This window comes from Fukomys damarensis, unplaced genomic scaffold (assembly GCF_012274545.1).
Source record: "Fukomys damarensis isolate Sample0158 unplaced genomic scaffold, DMR_v1.0_HiC HiC_scaffold_15, whole genome shotgun sequence".
NCBI classification, from domain to species: Eukaryota; Metazoa; Chordata; class Mammalia; order Rodentia; family Bathyergidae; genus Fukomys; species Fukomys damarensis.
Window position 1 is genome coordinate 43,658,076 of NW_022900927.1, and position 17,308 is coordinate 43,675,383.

The window sequence follows — 17,308 nt, forward strand, 5'->3', positions numbered from 1 at the left end:
GACCTGGAGGACAGAGAACTTATATCGGGATTGCATGTAAAAATGAACAAGGTTAAAGCTTTGCAGTTTTGTGGCAAAGTCAGTGGATTTGATGATTGGATATTTCTTTTTAACTGGGCTGCATTTTGCCTAGGGTGAACCCCAGCTTAATATGAAATAAAGAAGATTTTTGTAGGAGGAAACTTGCATTAGAGTGAGCATTAGAGAGAATTAGAATAGATACTGGGGACCTGTTTGCTGTTAAAATCATACTTTCAGTTTTAGAAATATATATAATGTATAATATATATTTCACTTTTTCTTTAATCTAAATTGAATGTAAGAGTTGATAGGTCCTTAGTTCTCTAGGTTCCTAAGAAATGCTGCACAAGATTTTTAGATGAATGTATTTTAAAAAGAAATCAAGTTGAAACAACTATTGAATATTTTTCCCATTTAAGTCTCACCTTTATAAACAGTATTTGAAATATTTTTCAAAATGATGGATAGTTTTAAAATGTGAAGATTATTTCCAACAAAATAGCAGTGTGTAGGTGTTCTAAATTTCTATCAGTTGCGGTTACTTTTACACACTGCAGTGTAATTTTGGATAATTGCCTGATAATTCATTTTATTTCTAACACCTTCTTTATATTTAGTTAAAGCAATTTTGAAAAGCAAATTGTTGGCTTACATTTTTGAAAGTACTGAAGTTTCTCATTTTATTAGGTGGAGAATATTATGAAGCACCTATTCTTTGATGCCTTAACATTCAACTGGATGCGCAGACAGCCAAAACTGAAAAGACACAACAATAAAGTGATAAAAGACAGGACAGTAAAAGTACACATACAGTATTTAAAGAATGTTTAATAGTTTAGTTTTGAGGCTAAATTATTCATATTTAATTGAACTGAGTACACTTTATTTTCGAGATGGCGAAACCAATTATTCTGCTGCTCTGGGTGCAATACATTAAGGTAAGATCCTTTTTTTGTTTGTTTGTTTTAGGTAAGACCCTTTTGAATGTGCCTTTTTGGGATAATTAACTAATGGACAAGATGTGATTGCCTTGAGTCTCTTATTTTGGAAAAAGATGGGCATATTGAATATAAATGCCATTAAAGATCACGTTTAATACAGAGAACAATTATCCCTTGACATTTGTTGCACAAATGTATGCATTTAGACTGCATCTGTTTTCATTCCTTACAAATTTGAGGTAGGGTATGTCTGGCAGGGGAGAGATCAGAATCTTTGTAAAAAACATGGTATGGTGAGCCGTTTCAAGGTTGTTTTTGTAGGAATTCTGATAATTGTAGTCCTTCCTCCATCTGTGTGGGAGTTGTTCCAGTAACCCTGTGGATACTAGAATATGTGTTATAATATATATTAAATATATATAATATATATAATAAATATATAATATAAATATGTACATATATGTAGTGTAGTATTTGCATATAACATATATATAGTTGTAGTATTTGCCTATGACCCACACAATTCTCTTGCATACTCATTTGTAGATTGCTTATAATACTTAACATAAGATAAATGCTGTGTAAATAGTTATTATATTGAATTATTCAGGGAATAAGGACCACAAAAAAGTATTTATGTGTTCAATATGTATGCAATTTTTTCCTGATTATTTTTAATCCAAAGTTCATTGAATCTACAGTTGCAGAACTCAAAAATAGAAAAGTACCAATAAATTTAATGCAAAGTGGAGAGATGACTGTTTCTGAGCCTTCTGAAAATTGATGTCTTTTTTGGTATTTAAGGAACATGTGTAGTCTCAGATTCTCTGGTTTGTCTGACATTTTCTTTACCTATAAATGAACCAAGGTTTTTGAAAAACTCAGTCACATTTACACTCAAAACATATTTTCCTTCACAATGGTTAATATCCAGAATATACAAGTTTTAGAAACCCAGTAGCAAAATCCCCAAATAACCCAATTAAAAATGGGTAAATAGATCTAAAAGTAGACCTCAAAAGACAACATGAAAATGGTCAACAGTTATTATTAAAAAAAATTCTTAGCATTAGCAAGCATCAGAGAAATGTAAATCAGAACCAAAATGAAATATAACCTCATCCCAGTGAGAATGACTGCTATGAATAGATGAGATAATAAGTGCTGGTGAGGATGTGGAGTAAAAGCAAACCTGGAATACTCTGGTGGGAATATAAATTCTGTCTTTATGGAAAACAGAATAGAGGTTCTCTGACAATTAAAAATAGAGCTGCTATGTGATCCAGCAATTCCACCCTGGGTATATATCCAAAGAAAATGATATCATTATGTTCAAGAGACATCTATACTACTATGTTCATTGCAGCACTGCTCACAATAGTGCTGTTTCATAATGGAAACAGTTAAGTATCCATGGATCAATTAATAGATAAAAGAAAATGTGATATATATATTTTTTAACCAAAAAAATGTATGCACACTTCAGCAGTTTGCCATACTAATAAATGTCTGGAATCTAATGGTCACCACTTTGAGCACCTCTTGTAATTGTAGAGGCCAAAGGTAATTTGGAGTAACCTTATAATGTCTCAATAAATTTAATATTAAAATATTTGTACAATTTTTCTTGTCCTGATTTATACATTTTTATCTCTCTCTGCATATATATGCACATATATATTTTATGTATATGTAATTTTGTCATTGTGATGACATGGATGGAATTGCAGATCATTATGATATGAGAAATATGCCAGGCACAGAAAGACAAGTACTACGCAGCTCACTCATATGTAGAATATAAATATTGATCTCACAGAAGTCCAGAGTAGAGAATGATGGTCAGAAGCCAGGGAGAAAGTAGAGTAGAAGGAGGAAGAAGGAAAGGGTGATGAATTGGTACAAAGTTGCAATTTGATAGGAGTTGCAATAAGAAGTTCTAGTTTCTAGTGCACATTGGAGTGACTATAGATAGCAGGTCTGAACTGCTTTCTCAGCTAGAAGAAAGGTTTGGAATGTTTTTGGTTTAAAGAAATGCTGAATGCTTGAAGAGAGAGACATATTTATACTGACTATATACATATATTAGAACATCATATGGTACCCCATTAATATGTATAGCTTTAGTTTTTATGTAACAGTTAAATAAATTTAATTTAAAAAAGAATCATAAGTTCAGTAGAACCCTTTATAAAGTTGAAAAAACTATTACTGTTATTATTATTTTTAATGCTACCAGGGAATGAACTCAGGTCCTTGTGCTTGGGAGGTAGGCGCTGGAACCACTGAATTAAATTCCCAGCCCGAAAAACTATTATTGACATATTTTAGATTTAATTTTTATAAATTAGCTTAAAATATAAGAATTCATTTTTGTTACTTTTCACAGTTACTTTTCTATTTCAGGTCTCAAATAGTTTCCTTTATATATCAATGCATAAACAAACAACAGCAGTTTTTATTGAATGGGATGAATTTCCTAGGGGAGAAAATCCTGAATTTTATTTTTTAAAATATCAACTTCTTAATAATTTTGCTAAAAAAGTAAGTCATTCCATTTTTTGGTTCTTAGAAAAAATAAACATGATGCAAATAAGTTGTAACTAAATGCCACATCATAATTAGGAATTTTGTAGTTATTGTAGTTTTTTGGTATATATGTATTATTTCAGTAAGTCAATTAAAATGGATTTATTTTCCTTTGTATAATTTACATACAAGAGAAATGATTTCAAAAGCAGTCAATTTTATGTGAAAAGCAGTATCTCATGGATATTTTATATTCCATATTGAAAAACTACAATTGAAGGAGAGAAGCCTTTTAATTATGACATTGAGACTAATGTTGAAAAAAAAATGTCTTAGGCAAATGAATCTAATTATTTACAGATTGTCAAAAAAATTCCTGTAGACCCACAGAAACATGAGAAGTCAATAAACCTAGTAGGCAATGAAGACTATTACATCATTATACAGTCCATAAAATATGGAAAAATTTTATGTGAAAAGTCATTCCAAACGTGTAAGTAATATATGTGTTGGTTAATTTTGTCAATGTCATTATAAGTATTTTGTTTTTATTAAGAAATTTAAATTTATAATAATGGGTATATGGTAGTTGAATATATCATACCACCACTATTTTTAAATATAGTGCAAATTTCAGAGTTGAACAAAATTATAAATTTAGCTAAGAATAAAATTTTCACTTTTGGAGTTAGATATATAATAGCATGAATGGGTAGTTATATTGGAGTTTAAATTTAATCCAAACTATCTAAAAATTATGATAATGTTGATTTGATCTAAATTATTCATTTTATGTGCAGTACAAGAAACTATCAAATATTCTAAAAATATATCATGAGTTTTCCATCATGATAAATATTTTGTAATTCAGTATCCTTAGAATTTCATTCAGTTTTATTTGAATAGTACCATTTTTTTTCCCTGATTTTTTAGGTGTAATCTCAACTAGTGATATTAAAATAATAACAAAAAGTACAAATGTTTCTTTTGACTGGAATATGCTCTCTTTAAATGATATATCGGTGTCAATATCTCTCAATAATTCTTCACACATTTTACAAAATAATGCTATGGTTTATGAATGGGGATATTTGAAACCTGCAACTTTATATGCTTTTACATTTGAGTTTAAGCAGTTGCATTTGGATTTCATAAACATATTTCAGAAACTGAATGTTCAAGTTGAAAGAGGTATGCAGATGTTCAGTTTATTATAAATTAATATATTTATTACATATTTAGTCAATAACTTGGCAGTTGTATTCTTTTTGAAAGTGACTTAGTCAGTAGTAATTACTGCAAACTGCTTATAAGTGTATTAACATAATCTCCCCTTTTCTAACTGAATCATTCGGGTATTTGCCTGATTAACTAAGCATACTGGACTTAGCAGGGTAAAAATAAAAACTATTTTACCAACTTCACTTCTTTCCATAACCTTATTTAAACCATGCCAAATGCCTTTCTTTTGCCATAGCAATAGTTCATTGATTTTTAGGTGGCCTTAATGTATCATTAAAAGATCCATTATGATCTATTATAAATTAATCAATCTTTTTCCTGTTATAAATTTCTCCATTACTTATCTGTGGTTAGACTTCAGCAAAATGTGAAAAACTGCAGAGAGGAAGGGGAATGTGTCACTTTTGGGGTTTTCCCAGTTTGATGTCCTTTTCTCACATGGTAGGGGCAGGTATAAAATCATAGAATCATAGATGGTTTAGAAGAGCAACTTCCTCTCTGGAATGGGTAAAAAGTCTCATTTTAATAGCCTCTGCCAGAATAAACAAACCACAGTGTCCATATTACAGAGGTACAGAAGTATTCAAATAGTAAGAAAAAAGTAATAATGTAATTAAAACAACTTTTCCTCCTCATCCTTTGTTCCTCTGAAGAATAAGACAATATTTTTTTTTCAAAATAACCTCCTCACGTGTGTATGTGGACTTGAGGTACTGATGGAGAATCAGCATGAGGTGATGTACAGTCTTCTTGTGCTTTGCATCTTGGAGAGTAAAGCTAAGAATCCATTCTAGCTTTTTCTGGAAAATTTTAATGCTTTTGAAGTCAATGGACTGGGGTCAGAATTCTTAATAAGCCTTGTGTCTAGTAGTCTAAAATAAAAAGAAACTTGAAGTATGTTAACCATTTTTCTGCCAGTACAAAAGTAAGGGGAAAAAAGAGGCAATTTAAATTTTCCTTTGGAATGAAATATATCTTCGTCTTTTGTTTTAATTGAACAATAATTTGACATAATGAATTCTTACAGCTGCTTTAAAAATTATTTTATTTTATTTTTTAAAGAGTAGGACAAATTTATTGAGGGAAAGAAAGCTTCTGTCTAAGAGAGACAGAAGGGGGACTTAAAAGTGGGTTGCCCTCTCACTCCATTTTTCAAAGATGTTTTATACAGCAAAGCCATGTGGGGAAGTGGGTACAAAGTGGGACAAAACTGTAAGACCAATGGAAATTTGCAAGGTGGGTATGAGATGGGGTAAAACCATGACCAACCAATAATATTACAAGTGCAGTCACCCAAGTAATATTGATTAAGTAGGGGTCAAGTGGGGGAGCAAGTCACATAGCAAGCTATAAGGATTTTCAGTAAGGGTGTGGGTCAGGAATAGTTCCTGGAAAGGCTGGGTTAAGACCTTGGCCCCCCACCCAGGTGACTGTAACCTATTTAGAATATCAATTACTGCTATTTATCCCCAGGAGAAGCAAAAGCATATAACAGTTTCTCTCCTTTCACATTTCTGGCCTTCAGTGAATGTGTCTTTATTGTCCTCCATGTTGACTTCTTGAGGGCCAGCCCTGTCTAACTGCCTACAAGATGTCTAATTAATTTACCTATTTGCAATATTCCCTGCTCTGAAGAAGTACCCCTACTTCTGTGAGGGGGCAAAGGGCGAAGACACCTCTGCCTACTTCCAGCTGAAGAGGGTCGTAGTTGTGATCAGCAGTTAGAGTTACTCTACAGAGGGTCTATCTAAATAAAAATTATTTTAATTTATGACAATTCACTTACTTTGATAATAATAGTTTTAGCATTTTTATTTGCTTGAGAGATATGTTAGTCAAGTACATATTTAATACCTTGAACTTTTCATTATTAAATTTCTGTATCTTTAAAAATACTAATTATGAGATGTACTACTGAATTCATCTTTAACAAAGCACTTTTTGGCAGGTTCATGTTCACAAGGATGGGTAGCATTAAAAAATAACTGTTATCGAATAAGTAGTGAAAGCAAATCATGGAAAGTGGCCCAGCAACAGTGCAAGTCATTCTTAAGTTCTGCACACCTTGTGAATGTAAAAAATGAAGAAGAAAAACATTTTATATTTTCACATCTAAAGTCAAAGATTCAAACAATGATATGGACTGGTCTTAACTATATGAAGCTCAGTAAGTACAAAAGAATACATACATTGTGATAGACAAAACTTTATATTTGTTCATTATGTGTTTATTCCCTATTTCTTTCATTAATTCAATTTCTTTATTGAGAACTTTTGATAAGTCGGACCTAATTTCTCTTTCTATTGCTTGATTTCATTCTCTTTTGTATGGATCTGATTCCTTATGTAATTTTACTGTACTTTTGTTCTTCTTCAGCTCTGTCCTAAGATCAACCGGGTGAGCTCATCCATTTTCTCATTAATTTACCACCTTATTTGATTATTCCCAAATCTTTACCTAACTTACTTTCCTCTTGTGACTTCAGACTTATATCTCATTTTTTTCTGGTTAGCCCTCTAGCATTTCCTCCTGATCCTTCAACATTGACAAAGCTGAACTTTTTATCTCCTGACATTAGTCCTATTCCATTTCCTATATAACTCATATTTGCCACCCCTGCTACAAATACAATCAGATAAAACCACAAACATGGAAAATTATTCTGCTTTTTATTTTTTCCTGCCAACACATTCAGGATTGTGATGCTCAATTTTACTGAAAGAGATAGAGAAAGATTTGAAGTTTTTTTTTTAACACGAGTACAATAAGGAATGTCTAACATTTTTTTCAGCTTTTATAAGACCATGGATGTCTCATAAAATTTGATTTTGGTCAGCATTTTGTTAAAAAAAAATCCAAGATCGAACATAGTCATCACTTTTACTTTTATTATTTACTTTTATTTCTGGCACACTGTCCTCCATGAAATCTCCTTATCTGTAGTGAGCCATGGCAGTTCCATCATTTTGGTACCAGTTTTTCTGTACAACTTTGCACATGCTAGGAAAAACAGTGTTTAATTACATTTTTATCATCTTGCTGAGCCTTCTTTATCTCTTAATAGGTAATGAATGAATTCTTTACAAAGACTTCTGAAATCATATTTCATTTCAGACATCTTATACCTCTTCTGCAGGCACTTACCCAGTAAACCAATTGTCGTATATGTAGATGTTTCCTATTGTTGGCATGCTTGTTAGAAATACTTTAGATTAGAATGTACTGAGGAAAAAAAAAAAAAAGAATGTACTTATGGTTTTGCTTACTGGTTTCTGTTGTAAGATTCAGGGCTCATTGTTATGATAACCACAGTGGCACATACCAAGCATCTTTGTGGCTGTAATGCATTATTTAAAAGTATCTAAGATGCAGTCTTTGCTTTAAGATACTTTCAAATAATTTGAGAAGTAAATGAAATATGAAAGTAACTATACAAAATTTCTTTATGATAATAGTTGAGTCCTATAGTGCTTCCCAATGCTAAACACCATTCTGTGTTGTACTTGTGTTCTATATGAGGAAACGGGGACGTTAAGATTACCTTGCCCACATGGAGACACATCTATGCTCCCTACAGTAAGCTGTTCTTTTGAGATTCACATAAAAGTGACTTCCTGGGTTATAATCACCATGATAGGGGGAGAAAGTAAACAAACTTTATGTATGTGTTGAGTCAGTATCTGTAACTCAGCCTCCAGGATAGTCTTCTTTATCTTGCATTCCTAGCTTCCATTTGGGGCCTGCTAATCAATCGAAACTTAGTGAATGAAAGATTGATAGTTTTTCTTCCACTGTGGGAGGTTTACATAGGCAATTATCATTTAGTTCTCTTGAGAATGTTATTAAATAGACATCGGTGTTCTTCCCATCTGTTAGGTAAGGAAAATGTATTTCAGAAAGATCATGGGTCAAGTAGCTTACAGTCGCACCCTAATTTAAACCTGTGTCTGTCTGAGCAGCTTTTATGTCCTAACCCCTTGAGCGTACTGCCTCTGGACCTCTTAATTTTCAAAGCTGCAGCAATATAAATAAGACTCTGAAGAAATGTTGCTGTTCCATTATGTTAGGTAGAACTGGAATGCACTGTTTTAAACATCTCTTTAGAATGCTTGGGGAGATGAGATCTCTTTAATGCTCATCCATACAAGTAGGCTGTGCCATGCTTGAGGCTGGGGATGACATGATAATCAAAGTATAGGCATAATCTTTGTTTTCATGACACTCATTTTATCTACAGGAAGCATATATATTTTTTCAAGGAACTCATGTACTGGGCATTTTACACACATATTATCTAACCCTGTTGACAGCTATGCAGAATACTCACCATTACCTCTAGTGGTAAGAAAATTAAGTTCTTGAGAGATTAGCAGTTGCCTAAGATACATCCCATGGAATACATACTATTGAAATATCCCAGTGTATTTGGTCAGAATTTGTACTTCTCCCTTTCTAGGAGGGCAGTCACATGACTATCAGGAGAGATATCATTACTGGTGAGAACTGGATGTAGTGATGTTTACCAGGGACTCCCTTTATCAGAAAGATTATCACCCTCTTTTTGATATATGTGACTTTTTCAGTGGTTTGGAATAACATATCCAACATTTAGTGAATAATTTCTCTGTGCTTGGGGCATTGTGTTGAGATCTTTGAATGTACTGAATAATTCTCACAATAACCTAAAGATGTAATTTTATTATTCTATTCATACATGTATTTAAAATGCAGCGATGACAGATATGACATTCATCCTTTTAATTGACTTAATCTGTGCATCTTATTACAGAAAGAAGATCATCTAACTCGGACAGATGGATCATCCTTTGGCCTTAAGAAAAATGAAATTTTTTCTTTTCAACTGCTCCCTAAGAATGAAACAGATTTCTACATTTTACAGCAAAATGCAACTGCAATTTTTTTTTTTTTTTTTTTTTTTTTTTTGGTACCAGAGATTGAACTCGGGTCCTTGCACTTGCAAGGCAGGCCACCGAACTGCTGAGCTAAATCCCCGGCCTAACTATTTCTTTACAAGATATTTTTGTTAAATTCCATTGGCCTATATTTGTGAATATAAATGTAATTATTATGAATATTCTTTCTTATGTTTAAGCATGTATTCTTTATAGTTCACATTATTTTACTTACTTTCATTATGGTATTATAGAATTATAATTTCTACCTAAAAATCATTCTCTTTTACATTTTTTTCAGTACCTTCTCTGCATGAAAATTTCTTGTTTTGTGTGAAGGATGTTGGAACAACTGAAGTTGTATTTAGTTGGAATAATTTGAATGGTTGGAATAATTTGAATAACTGGCAAGAACTGGGATATAAGATTATCCTTAAATATTATTTCGGTTATACAGAAGAACAACATTTGGAAAGCATGCCTCCAAATACTACAGAAAAAACAATTACAGTGCTGTCTCCTGGACATGGTATAGATTTTTACTCTTTGCATTAAATGAAGAGGGGGCAAAAATTACTTCAAGTCCAGTATTCATTGTAGAAACACGTAAGTCAAAAGACATCTAAAAGTATAATTTTTCAAATACTTAGTAGTGTCATTGGCAGATATTTCCTGCAGATCTGGCATTTTCTCATGATATCTGTATCTTAATTTTTTATTTTTATTTTTTAAAATAAGTCTACTGCTACATTTTAGGTATACAACCCAGTTACATTCATCATTGGGACTTTTTATGTTTACATAATGTATCTTGGTTCTTTTTTTTTTCCCCCTCATTGAGTTTATTGGTACATCTAGGTATACAGTACAGTTACATTCATTATTGGGATCTTGTACCTTTACATGACAGGTCTTGGTTCTCATTTTTTCCCCTTGTCCCTGCCCTCCCTTCACCCGTCTTCCCTTCCCCCTTTACAAACACTTCATTTCCATTTTTCCATTTTCTCATATTTTTTTCTTTTCCCTTATTAGCTTTCCCCTACCCTTCCTACTTTCCCTACACCTTTAGCCCCTTTTCTTCCTATTTCACATTGTCTATTATATCATTAGGATCTTATGTACTATTGTAGTTTATTCACACCAGAGAAACTATTTGGTATTTACACATATCTGTATCTTTAATAGTTTTAAATCTTAATGAGATAATTTTAACTTATACTTTAATCATTTTATTTTAATTTACAATTTCAGTTTTTTTAATTTATAGTATAATTTAGAATTTTAAATTATAATTATGACTGTTCTGTTAAAATATAAACTCCATAAGGACAGGAGCTATGTGTTTGTCTGATAGCACCAGCTAGACTGGTGCTTAGTTCATAGTAGATAATCCATACATTTTTGTGGAACTGAATTTTTAAGAATGTTAAAGGCAAGAGATGAACAGATGTGCATTTTTCATCTTTAAAAGGCTCACAATGGACAGAATTAGAAACAAAAGTTAACAAAATGATACAGAAAACTATAATAACAAGAAAATATCAACCAGTGATGTATTTAATAACTACTTAATAGAATTTACACAGTAAGTAACCCAAGAAGACTCCTAGATAGAAAGGGCTTTGACTGAAACGTGGAGGAAGAAAACCAGGTTGTGAGAAAAAGTGTACAGTGAGAATTGTGAAAGGATAGTACCCAAGGGGAGGATTTCGGTAGGCATGAGAGTGAATCAATTGAAGAGGAAAGTGACACCAAATTTATGAGTTCTGGAATATCTGTCTCAAAAAGTTAGATGACTTCAAAAGCAATGGAAATCCTTTACTATTATAGTTTCTAATACTTGCTTGAGATTTTTACAAGGTAGTTTGAACACATTTTTATTTAGTCTTTGCCTTACCCTGGGAATCAGCTATATAGAAAAGAGAAGATGAAACTTTAGGCAGGTTAAGTAAACGGATAGAGTCACATGCTTTTGCTAAGTAGCAAAGCCACACAGAGACTCAGATCATCTTCTTATGGTTCTTGAGCTGTTGCTCTTAAAAAAGAACAAGAAGAATGTATACATACATGTACTTGGGAAGAGGGGACAGGCCCACGTTTGAGACTGATTATGTACCATGTACTACACTGTTTTAAGAAAATTAATCAGCGAAATCAGTTAGGAAAATCTCTGGCAGTTGATGAAAACTTTGGAGTGGGAAGATATTTCCATAAGAAAATAACTACCTGAGTTTCAGTGATAATGGGAATGAAGGGTGAACAATGTAAACTCCTTGCGCTCTGGTTTGACCAAGGCAGAGGCTGTAAGATATCACCGAATACAATTAGTTCCATTTGGAGATGAAGATGATAAACTAGTTGTTGAGTAATGTGTGCCAAAAAGTACAAGTGCTTTTCTTATTCATATAATCTTCACAACGTTCTAGGAGGCCCCTGCTACTATAATTCCCATTCTGTATCTGTAAATCAGCCTCAGAGAGAGTTAGAGAATGGAGCTAGAAGGTGGAAAAGCCAATTTTCCTTTTCTTTCCAACTTAGACACTTGAAAGTACTGAGAAATGAGGGACTATTCTGCCAAAACATGTCACTAATAGACTGAACTTTTTGATGTTTTTATCTTGTAGGCCCATTATCCCCCCAGAATTTTAGAGTCACCCATGTGACCCCAAGAGAAATATTTTTACTTTGGAATCCTCCAGATTCTTCAAGTTTTCACCATTATCTTATCACTATTTTGGATGTTGAGAGGAGATTTTTGTTGAGAAATTCAAAATAACAGCAATAATTGGAGATCTCAAGTCTTTTCATCATTACCTCATATATCTATTCAGTGTAGCAGAAAAAGGAACTTTCAATTACCTTCAGAAACCTATTTCGGTTCTTACAGGTAAGCATGGATGGACATGTCATTTTTTAATATAAAAATATAAATCGTATTTTCAATTTTTTGAAAAATAATAAAAATTAGTATAATTATATTGACCCTTTATAGTTACAAATACTCACATTTGAACATGTGTTTGAATGTTGAAATCACACTGCAAGCTTGAATTCTACGTACTAACTTCACTTAGAGTTACATGAACTTCCAAAACATTATTCCTATCTGTATTTTCTTGTACCAGAATTCATATAAATCGTCTTCCTTGTCATAATCCTGGGTGAAAAATAAATTTAAAATAGATTGACCCTGACAAATTATCATGAATATTCGTTCAGTTCTTTTTAAGTAATCCTAGATTTAGGAATCTGTAGTGTCACGAATTGAACTCTAGGGGGCAGTCTCCTCCCGTGAGTTTATCAGCAGATACATTTCCGCATTCAACATCGCATGTTGGTTTTACGTCCTGTTCTAGAATGTAATAATATGTAATTAAATTGATCATTATATTTATCCCCTTGAGTAAAAAGCAATTTTTGTGAAGGAGCAAATGCTAACTCGCAGAAGCGGTGGATAACTAAGCACACTTTGGTAGCATATCCTAGAGTGTGATGTGTGATGTTTGGGCATATATATTTAATGTGCTGTGTACAAAGGTATTTGTTAGAATTTTACTAGCTAAGTTAAAGACATGGAGCTGAGATTCATGGTATGGACACCCTTCAGGTTAGTAGTTGTAGATTAACATTCCTGTAGTTCTTGGGAATATCAGAGATCCTTTGAAAATAACAAAAAACATAACTTAATGATTATAAAAGTGATTATTAAATGTAAAAGTATTCAGTCTTGCAAATATTAATAGAAATATTTTTTCCACGTAGATAGTAGATAGCAAACGTCTTTTTCCCGAGGTCAGCAAAGTATCCTTCAATTAGCAAATATGCTTAGTTGGGTCCTTCAGACTTTAGTTTCCTTCTTTTCCTGTGGTTCTGGGGATCGGAACCCGGAGAATTGTATTTCCTCCTGAAAATGCCGTAGGCTGCATGATTGGGATTAAGTACTTGACCTGAGTCACAATGTCTAGATTTGAATCTATGTCTCACTATTTGAGTAACTCTGGATAATACTCAGCCTGTTTATGCCTCACTTTCTATGTAATATGGGGGAAATAATACTACATATGTCATGGGATTGTTCTGAGGATAGCTGATTTAATAAATGAGGACTTGGAATAGGTCCTGGCCTATAGTTGTATTTACTATATTTATCATTATAGTCACAACATATTTTTATATTACAGCACATGTATATTAACAATGTAAAGTGTTTGTGACAAAACCAAAAATATTCTTAGGTTCTTACTCAAATATGAATATTTTAGTAAATAATCACTGAGATTAACAAGGTAGAAAATGAAATAGTATTTGTAGATTGTGATAAATATCAGGAAAGATGAAAGAAAGGTGATAAAGAGTAATTTAAGAAGGATGGAGGGTTTAACTGTAAATAAATAAACGGTAAAAGAAAGACATTGCATTTGAGTAGAGGTCTAAAAGATAAGAAGGGGCCAGCATGGGACAAGATAGAGGAAGGGTACTTGGGTATCAATACAAACACGAGTGTGGCAAGGTAGAGAAAAGCTTGGAGCATTTGAGAACAAAAGGAGCAGTGTCTGTAAAGGGATAAGGCTGGACACAGAAGAGGTGAGTAAGAGGATGTTGCAGAAACTCAGGCAAAAGATTATAGTAGACAAAGGTGTGGACAGTGCAGGAAGAAAGTTAAATAGTTGGCCGGGGTGCTTATTGTGATGAAGGAAGGAAAGGAGTTAACTTGGGCGATCTGGAAGTACATTGTTGGCACCAAAGAAGAGCAGATTGTTGAATTTTACAGGCACTCTGGCTGACAATAATGGCAGCCTTATTGAAAAAAATGAATTGATCCAAATTGATGTTATGTGCCAACAGTATCCACATTCAACCAGTCGTGTATCCCATTTTACCATTCTGAGACTTAAATTAAATTAATGTAATCTTCTTCCATGCTTAAATTTCTAAGAAAGCCTGTTTAAAGGTAATTATAATTGGGAGTAGTTGTAAAAGAGAAAACAAGAAAGAGACATCCAGAAGAGTTATTTCATATAATAACCCATTGAAGACTTAGTCCAGACAGGCTAAAATGTAAAATGTAAAGAAAGGAAAGTTAAACCTACTAGTTATTGGCAATATGAAATTAGATATATTATTAGACCCCTGTATTATCCTGGGGTCTATATTTCCCCTTGAAAATACTTTAAGACATTTAGTAAAATAGTTTTAAATTTCCTTCCCTATAATTCTTTGATTCTAGGGAATTTTTGCACATATAAGTCCATTTGCCGTCTAAAATATAAACTTTTTGGCTTTCCTTTCTAGAATAGTGCACAATTCTATATCTCTATTTTAGAGTTCTTAGTTTGTTTAATTGTGATACTACTATCCAACATGAATACTGAAATATATTAGTATACACAAATCCTAAAAAGTTAATAGCATTTGGGACTTGAAAGAGATCTTGCCAATGCTGTCATCTGATATATAATATCCATTTTAGTGTTTCTGATCACTTGAGACTTTTGGAATTCATTTCCATATCTCCATTATGGACCTGAGCCTCTTTTCCAGATCATTGTAGAACAAATCTTCTCCCTGATTCTTGTTAGAGGTCATGAATTTTTAGAGACCTTTACATGATGTATCTTGGTTCTTATTTTTATCAACTATACCTTTTGAACCTTATTTACATTTTTAGTTTTTCACATCAGAGAAACTAGTTGGTATTTACATGTGTGTCCTATTTATTTCACTTAAGAGTATGGCCTCAAAATGCATCCATTTAGCTATAAATGACTAGTTTTTCATTCTTTATTGCTGAGTAGTACTCCATTTTATAGAAAAAAACACATCTTTATCCATTCTCCAGTTGATGTGCAGTTGGGCTGTTTCTAAGTTTTAGTTATTGCAAACTGTGTTGCTATAAACATAGGTGCACATATGTCACTGTGGTATGATTCTTTTAAATCTTTTGGAAAGATACCCAGCACAGGGATAGCTGGGTCAAATGGGACCTCTAATCCTAGTTTTTTGAGGTATCTCCATATTGATTTTCACAGTTGTTGCACCAGTCTGCACTCCCACCAACAGTGAAGATACCACAACTCTGCCAGCATTTGTTATTGGTGGATTTATTGATAGCAGCCGTTCTTTCTGGGGTGAGATGAGCCATTCGTCTTTTAATGAACTTTACAAGTATGTAGAAGAAAATAGTGTTTGGACATATACTTATTTCCATTTCCCCTTTGAAGCCTATCTGTCCATCTCTCTCATTTGTACTTGATCTCCAGCTGTGATTGTGCAGGTGAAGGAGGTGCTTATGAGTACAGACCTTGGAGCCAAATGGCCTGGGTTACAGTTCAAGTTTTATGACTTAGCAACTTCCTCCTTTTCAAAATCATCTAAACTCTTTTGGTTCTCTGTTTCTTTCTCTATAAAATGGGAAAATAATGCTTTTACTTACTTTATGAACTTAATGTAAGTTAAGAATTTGCATATTGCTTGCTTGACACCAGTAAACACCATGCAAGCATGTTTTTGTAATTTTTATTTCTCAAGAGGAGTGGAGTGACAATGGGCATAGTGAGAAGTAAAGCCATGGTATGGTTTCCCTTTGTTGGGGTAATTAACTTTACTCAAGTTTTCTTGAGAGCAGGAGAGCTACAGAAGAATCATGTTTCCTTTTATTCCTTCTCAGTAAAGAAGAATAAATTTTATGTAAGTTTGGGCATCCTGAGACCTCATTCTACTTTGCCTATGATAACAGCTTTTCACTTTGGCCTACTGCAATTCATCTTGTTTTGCAAAACTCATAAAACCCTTTATGTTTCCACTTCCTTTGATACAGATTTTATAGGAAAACACAAAATGGTAGAGATCACAGTCACAGAGACCTGCCAGAAATCTCCAGAATTTTATAATATTTTCTTTTTTGTTAATGAAATTTCCCATGTAAGCTTCCAGATATTTAAATGACCATGTAGAACCGTGTCCCATTTGGACCTTTACAGTTTTGGTGACTGTCTGGTCTGCTTTAGAATGTTATGCACATTGCCTCATTTCCCAGGACAAATAGACTCGTGGAAAAACTCCACAATTACAGATTATACATATTTGGAGTATTTCTTCAGCATGGAATGGTATTGGTTCTATGACAATACTAGTTACTCATTTCCCATTCTTAAATCTTTTAATTCCTGCTCAAGACATCCATAGAAGCTTTCACAGATCATTGCTCCCACATTCAGATGGACCACATGCTTCTGGAAAGTCTATGGAAAAGTCATGGTCACTGTAGGACCTTTGTAAATGAAGAAGGCTCTATAGAATTTAAAGAAAGAAAACCCCACAGGAAATGCTATTGATGAAAGAAAAAGAAAAATTAAGATACTATAGCCGGAGAAAGAAAACCATGGTAAAGTTGCCTTGAAACCCACAAGTGTAACATATGGCATTTGTTATGGTTGGTTTATAGAACATTTCCTCGCCACCACTGGGAATGGAAAAAACAAGAAGGTTATTGAACAGTAACTTAGAACAAGTTCTGTTGCATCAGACCAGATGTTGCAATAAAACTGAAAACTCTACCTAATTATTCTCTGGAGAGAAAAATTTTTTTAAGCATGTGCACTTTTTAAGAAGATATCTGCTAGGAAAAGAGACAGACTTAAGGAAATAATCCACAAATAGAA